Source organism: Triticum dicoccoides, chromosome 6A (assembly GCF_002162155.2).
Source record: "Triticum dicoccoides isolate Atlit2015 ecotype Zavitan chromosome 6A, WEW_v2.0, whole genome shotgun sequence".
Taxonomy (NCBI): domain Eukaryota; kingdom Viridiplantae; phylum Streptophyta; class Magnoliopsida; order Poales; family Poaceae; genus Triticum; species Triticum dicoccoides.
Window position 1 is genome coordinate 476,481,848 of NC_041390.1, and position 8,532 is coordinate 476,490,379.

Genomic DNA, 8,532 nt, shown 5'->3' on the forward strand with positions numbered 1-8,532 from the left:
GAAGCACAAGTGTGGTAAACGGATAGTAGCATTGTCCCTTCTCTCTTTTTCTCTCTTTTTTTTATTTGGGCCTTTCTCTTTTTTTATGGCCTCTTTTTTTCTGGAGTCTCATCCCGACTTGTGGGGGAATCATAGTATCCATCATCCTTTCTCACTGGGACAATGCTCTAATAATGATGATCATCACATTTTTATTTACTTAACTCAAGAATTACAACTCAATACTTAGAACAAAATATGACTCTATGTGATTGCCTCCGGCAGTGTACCGGGATGTGCAATGAATCAAGAGTGACATGTATGAAAATCATGAACGGTGGCTTTGCCACAAATACGATGTCAACTACATGATCATGCATAGCAATATGAAAATGATGAAGCACATAGAGTATTCTAATAAATTCCGATTCATGTGTATCTCTCCAAAAGGTGTGTACAGCAAGGATGATTGTGGTAAACTCAAAAGGAAAGACTCAAATCATAAAATACACTCCAAGCAAAACTCATATCGTGTGGTGAATAAAAATATAGCCTCAAGTAAAGTTACCGATAGACGAAGACGAAAGAGGGGATGCCTTCCGGGACATCGCCAAGCTTAGGCTTTTGGTTGTCCTTTAATTTTACCTTGGGGTGCCTTGGGCATCCCCAAGCTTAGGCTCTTGCCACTCCTTATTCCAAAATCCATCAAATCTTTACGCAAAAACTTGAAAACTTCACAACACAAAACTTAAACAGAAAATCTCATGAGCTCTGTTAGTGTAAGAAAACAAATCACCGCTTTAAGTTACTGTAATGAACTCATTCTTTATTTACATTGGTGTTAAACCTACTGTATTCCAACTTCTCTATGGTTCATACCCCCTGGATACTAGCCATAGATTCATCAAAATAAGCAAACAACACACGAAAAACAGAATCTGTCAAAACAGAACAGTCTGTAGTAATCTGTATCAAGTGAATACTTCTGGAACTCCAAAAATTCTGAAATAAATTGGTGGGCTTGAATAATTTGTCTATTAATCATCTGCATGCATGCGAATTTGACACTCTCAACACGATCCACATGCATGCGAAGTTGACACTCTTCCAAAATAGTGGGATTATCATTAACTAAAGTCATGACCTCTCAAAACCCACTTTTATCAAAAATACCATAAGATTGAACATTCTCCAAATATGTGGGATCTAAAGTTGACACTCTTCCAAACCCACTTTCAATATTATTGCAAACACTATTATCAATTTTATATTCATCATGGGGCTTAAATAAATTTTCAAGATCATAAAAAGAATCACCCCAATCATGATCATTGCAACAAGTAGTAGACATAGCAAAGCTAGCATCCCCAAGCTTAGGGTTTTGCATATTATTAGCACAATTGACATCAAGAGAACTTATAGTAAAATCATCGTAATCATGCTTTTTATTCAAGGAGCTATCGTGAATCTCCTCGTAAATTTCTTCATCACAATTTTCAGATTCACGAATTTCAAGCAAAACCTCATAAAGAATCTAGTGCACTCAAATCACTAGAAATTGGTTCATCATAATTGGATCTCTTAAAAAGATTAGCAAGGGGATGAGGATCCATAAACTTTTAGCAAGCGAAGATGCAAGCAAAAAGAAGGCACATGGTAACACAAGATCGAACGGAAGGAGGGTGAAGAAAAAGGCAAAGGTTTTCAAAAATCATTTTAGAAGTGGGGGAGAGGAAAGCGAGAGGCAAATGGCAAATAATGTAATGCGAGGGATAAGAGTTTGTGATGGGTACTTGGTATGTCTTGACTTGAGCGTAGATCTCCCCGGCAACGGCGCCAGAAATGGCTAGTTGACGGGAGATCAAATCTTGACTTGACTTGGCGCAAATCTCCGCGGCAACGGCGCCAGAAATCCTTCTTGCTACCTCTTGAGGTTTTCCCTTAAAGAGGAAAGGGTGATGCAGCAAACTAGCGTAAGTATTTCCCTCAGTTTTGAGGACCAAGGTATCAATCCAGTAGGAGACTACATGCAAGTCGCCTAGTACCCGCACAAACAACCAAGAACCTTGCAACCAATGCGATAAATGGGTTGTCAATCCCTTCAAAGCGACTTGCAAAAGTGAGATCTGATAAAGATAGTAAGATAAATATTTTTGGTATTTTTTTATAGATTGGAAAGTAAAGATTGCAAAATAAATTAAATAGTAAACTGGAAACTTATATGATGGAAAATAGACTCGGGGCCATAGGTTTCACTAGTGGCTTCTGTCATGATATCATATATTATGGTGGGTGAACAAACTACTGCCGAGCAATTGATAGAAAAGCGCATAGTTATGAGAATATCTAGGCATGATAATGAACATAGGCATCACGTCCGTGTCAAGTAGACCGAAACGGTTCTGCATCTACTACTATTACTCCACACATGACCGCTATCCAGCATGCATCTAGAGTATTAAGTTCATACGAACAGAGTAACGCATTAGGCAAGATGACATGATGTAGAGGGATAAACTCAAGCAATATGATATAAACCCCATCTTTTAATCCTCGATGGCAACAATACAATACGTGCCTTGCTGCCCTGCTATCACTAGGAAAGGACACCGCAAGACTGAACCCAAAGCTAAGCACTTCTCCCATTGCAAGAAAGATCAATCTAGTCGGCTAAACTAAACCGATAATTCGAAGAGACTTGCAAATATATCAAATCATGCATATAAGAATTCAAAGAAGAATCAAATATTGTTCATAGATAATCTTGATCAGAAACCCACAATTCATCGGATCTCGGCAAATACACCACAAAAAGTATTACATTGAATAGATCTCCAAGAACATAGAGGAGAACTTTGTATTGAGAACCAAAGAGAGAGAAGAAGTCATCTAGCTAATAACAATGGACCCGAAGGTCTATGGTAAACTACTCACACATCATCGGAGAAGCTATGGTGTTGATGTAGAAGCCCTCCAAGATCGAATCCCCCTCCGGCAGATCGCTGGAAAAGGCCCCAAGATGGGATCTCACGGGTACAGAAGGTTGCGACGGTGGAAAAGTGGTTTCGTGGCTCTCCTGGATGTTTTCAGGGTATAAGAGTATATATAGGCAAAAGAAGTAGGTGGTGGAGCTACGAGGGGCCCATGAGGGTGGGGGCCGTGTCTACCCCCTGGGCGTGCCCCCCTACCTCGTGGCCGCTTCGTTGCGTCTCTCACTTCCTCTCCAAGTCTCCTGGATTGCATTTGTTCCAAGAAAGATTCTCGTGAAGGTTTCGTTCCGTTTGGATTCCGTTTGATATTCCTTTTCAGCGGAACACTGAAATAGGCAAAAAACAACAACTGGCACTGGGCCTCCGGTTAATAGATTAGTCCCAAAAATAATATAAAAGAGCATATTAAAGCCCATTAAACATCCAAAACAGATAATATAATAGCATGGAACAATCAAAAATTATAGATACGTTTGAGACGTATCAGGTAGCAGCCTCACATGTGCTTCCTGATGCCCAATTCTTTTTTGGTTTTGCTATATTCAACCTTGTCTCTGAAATTTTACATATTTCGGTGTTGCTGCTATATGCAGGTATATACACTACTTGCTTCCAAAAGAATTCTAACCGCACTTAGATGGAAAGTCTGAAGTTCTACTACTAGCTTCTCAATAGGGAATTTGTGGGGTTGTCTCCAAGTTGAATGGAAATTGTACTAAGATAGATGTGTTCGAAATTATCAATAATCATATACTGAGGCTTTCATTTTCCTTGAGATGGCAATAGTACTAAGATAGATGGAATAGCAAAGAAGCTTATGGAGGAAAGGAATGAACTTATTGATTGCCAGGGCTGCTGGTTGACATAATATACAATGTCTTCAAACCTCTTTCTGCATAAATTCAAGTGCATTTAGAGGTACACATTTTTGTTATATCACAACTACAATACGTGTCTCAGACGTCTATTATGTAATATTTTAATATTTGCATCTAACTATTATTAGCTCTATTGTTTGAAAAGTACAAACCCTACACGCAAACCCCCTTTTACGTATTTCAATTGTGTGCAACCTCAGAATTTAACTTTGAAACATGTTTTGGCACTTAATTTGGTTTTCCATCTTATATCTCTACTACAGTGGACTAGGAAATCAGCTTTACATTTGGCATGTCATAGAAATGATTCATTTTTGCTATTTTAGAAAGAAAAGTGAACTTGATTTTGCTGTTGTTATCCATTAATTTGTCTGTGTTACATGTAAACCGTCTTTGCCATTTGGCAGATCAAATCTTGTTGTTTTCGCTTCCACTGAAACACCCTACTTAACGCACCACTTCCTAAGATTATATATTCTGATGTTTACAAAATAACTTTAGATCTATTCAAATTTTATATTATAGAAGTTATCTTCTTATAGTTCTCTCAATTTTTAAGTTATGTATTCTCATGTTTCCTGAGTAAATTTAGACCTCTTTACAATTTTACATTATACTTGTTGTTATTTCACGAAGTATTATGCTTGACGCCTTGCGATACACATAAAAGGTTGACTTGGAGAATACCCTCGTCAATGAGAACCTAAGATAGTCGAAAGAAAGTGTGTATCTTCTCAGAGACCAAGGAATGAGAAGTTTAGTGGTATGCAAAATTGATAATTAGTGTCAATCTTATTGCTACACGTACATTCTAACCTTTCTACCTAATAACTTTTATGCAAGAAAATTTGTCAACCATTATGATTCAACCGTGCTTTTATGAAGGGGATTTTGATATATGTTGCTATATTTGTCATAAAATTTATTTCAATATTAAATTTACTTTTGTGTGGTTTTAGTACTAGTACGTGTGAGGAGGAGGAAGTTAGACTTGATGGGCTGGTGGTACCTCAGAAGGACACCTTTCGATATTTGGGGTCAATGCTGCAGGAGGATGGGGGTATTGATAAAGATGTGGACCATCGAATCAAAGCTGGATGGATGAAGTGGAGCCAAGCTTCTGGCATTCTCTGTGACAAGAGAGTGCCACAAAAGCTAAAAGGCAAGTTCTACAGGATGGATGTTCGACCCGCAATGTTGTATGGCGCTGAGTATTGGCTGACTAAAAGGTCGCATGTTCAACAGTTAGGTGTGGCGGAGATGCATATGTTGAGATGGATGTGTGGCCACACGAGGAAGGATAGAGTCCAGAATGGTGATATACGAGATAGAGTTGGGGAGCACCAATTGAAGAGAAGTTTGTCCAACATCGTCTGAGATGGTTTGGGCATATTCAGCGTAGGTCTCCAGAAGCTCCAGTGCATAGCGGACGGTTAAAGCATGCGGAGAATGTCAAGAGAGGTTGGGGTATACCAAATTTGACATGGGAGGAGTCCGTTAAGAGAGACCTGAAGGATTGGAGTATCACAAAGAACTAGCTATGGACAGGGGTGCCTGGAAGCTTGCTAAGTTGCTATTCGTGTGCCAGAGTCATGAGTTGGTCGCGAGATCTTATGGATTTCACCTCTAGCCTACCCCAACTTGTTTGGGACTAAAGGCTTTGTTGTTATTTGTTTGTATTAAATTTACTTTTCTGGATACATTAAAGTACATATCATCTATTTCAGAAGGAAGTGCAAGCGAATCTCATGACTATAATTCGACCATAACATCTACTCCCTCCATAAAGAAATATAAGAGCGCTTAGATAAAAAAAAGTAGTGATCTAAACACTCCTGTATTTCTTTACAGAGGGACTATTTTGATACACCTGTTTTTTTGTTATAACAATTTGTTTTGTTTCATCTAGCTCTTTTTAAAAACTACGGATCTGATTTTTGAATTGTTGAAGCTGGTTTAGATGATGAGGGTGACTAGCCGATGGATGGGATTAGTCCTTCTATGAAGTCTGTTGGCATAAGAAGCTGCCAAGATCCCGCTGAGAAAGAAAAGGTTATGTGTATGTGGCCAATGATCAAGGACGACATAGGAATGTTACCAAACTTTGTCTGCTTATTTACTTTATTGAATCACTTTCATCACTAGGAAAGTTTCTTGAGGATATTAAGTATTCCTACCTTATCGGCCGTGCATATGAAAGCGGCAAAGTGTATGACTTCTTTGCACTATTTTTGCGTCCTCTTCTTTTCTTACTTGACTCAATTTAGTCCAGAGGAGACCATTCTTAGGAAATAGGGAGATACTCGGCTCTCTTCAGCCGCCACCGGCAGCATGCTGAAACCGATGTCTGTCGATAATGATTAGGAAGGTGAGCTTATTAGTTGTGTGATCTCCTCAACAGTGTGTGTGGTCTTGTTGGTTCAAGGTCGGCCGGGTTCCCTTCTATGTGGGTGTGCCATAACACTTTTTGCCTGGGTTTCCGTTAATTAATCAGGCAACTCTATTCTTCCTTCTTTAATGAATCGGTACTAAGGAACCGTGTTTCAAAAAAATACTACAGATGATGTATGGATAGAGGAAGTGATGTATCAACACGTTCAACCCCTACTATGAGTGCTCTGAGTACTGTATTAAGAAGATTTCAAATAAGAAAGTAGGCACCACCTTCCTCTTCATTTTGCAATTTCAAAAACAATTAGAGATGTCTAAGTACTGTCTGTTTGGTTGACTTCCTGTTAGCATCAGAGTGTTAAACCAATACAAATCATGTTGGTATTATCACTTGTTTGGCAATTGTAATGTATAGTGTATACATGATTTAAATATCAATATTTCATAAAATTATGTTCTTCTCCATTTGCTAAAAATATTAAGAACTGAGGTTTTAATTATACTTCAATTGATTGCGATATTTGAAGTACTAGATACTTATCACATTTTTAAAGCTTTTTTTACATAAAGATTTCACTAAGCAGCTAACATAGTAGGGGTCATAATATAATTCTTTAGCATTGCTTGATTTGGCTATATGGTTCTCAACTGTTTGCTCATGCATTGACTATAAACCCTGCTCACGATGGATTTGTGAGAAGCAAACCTGTTAGATAAGTAGTTACTATATTCTGTGTGGGGTACAGAAATAATTTATGTATGCTAATATCTCTCATGCTATCAACTTAAGTGTGTTTCTACACTTGGTGAAGCCATTTTGATATCCAGCATTGGTTGGGCACTGCAATACACTCCACTTGGATGGTTTTGTCAACACATAATTTGAAGCTCTATGATTTGGCAAGAGGATTTGTTTAAGAAATTATGTATATCTTAAAGTTTTGCATCTCAATTTTATTATTTGTCTTGAACAGGAGGAAGTCTAGAATTTGCTTCAAGGACATAAGTCGTCAACATAGAAAAGTCAAACATAGACAGAATGAAATCTGGCCGGAGAAGCCGATTGTACCTTTTCCTGAAATCTGGTTTGAAGGAGACGATTGTATGTTCTTCCAGAGTGCCCAATGTAGATGACTAATGTTGGTGATGCCATTCACTTGCCTCGTTTTTAAAGATCACATGTGCAACACAATGATGTAAAGGGAATCACGTGGATGGGAAGGGGTGTGATAAGATGGGATTGAAGGAGCACATGAAAATAGATATTTTTGTTAGGGTGGAAATTGAAATGAATGCTTGGAGAAACATATTTAGAGGAAAGCGAGAGATAGGCAAGAACTGTTTGTCATAGTGTAACATCCCAATTTTCCTAAATTAGGATGTTATTAGATCATTCATATGTATATCATATTTTTATTGCATTATTTGTTTTTCTGCAATATTCGAATCATTATGCAACTCAAGGCAAGTTATTGGAGTGGAGATAACATGACTTCTCCCCTGTTTAAAAATGTTCATAATGTGCAGAATATTATTTTCAATTCATTTGATATGTTCTGGTAATTTTTGCAATCTCCAAAATAGTTTAATTGCGTGTTATTTTACTGTTTGTGTGGCCTTTTGCATCAAAATGAATTTCTAAAATTGCATTAGGTGCCTGTAGTTTATACTAGATCATTGATGGCGCGCGTTGCTGCGCCCGTCTAGTTGTAGAGTAATGTAGAATGTTACCAAAAGCAGCTCAAAATAATAATGATATATATGATGGAAAAAAGTAGGTGGCATGACTTATAGAATCTTATCACTTGTTAGGCATACATCATGAAATCCGTATATTGTAAATTTGTAGCACATTGCTATTGTCCTAAGCTTCTTTATTTAGGACCAACATTCAACTGAAGAGCATGTTCGTGAAGATATATATGAACAAAGGCTGACATACCATATACATGATCATGCAAGATTGACTTGAGAATTTCAATTTTGTTGAGCTTCTAGCCACAAGAATGCTTCTTGATAATATTGTATGTATGTAGAAATGATCAACTTGGGATGGCTATGAGCAAAGTCCTTGATACATAAGCATACATGATCTGGGTGTTCTCAGAACTTTCCCTCCGTTATCACACTTTTCACAAAGAACAACAAAAAGAACCAAAAAGGTTTAGACCAATTACACAACTCAGGAGCTCAACCCTCACATATTTCATTCATTCTAGTTATATTATTAAAAAAACAAAGCACTCACTTCTTGTTTCCGAGCAGGCACACTGCAACAACAAAATAACTCTGTT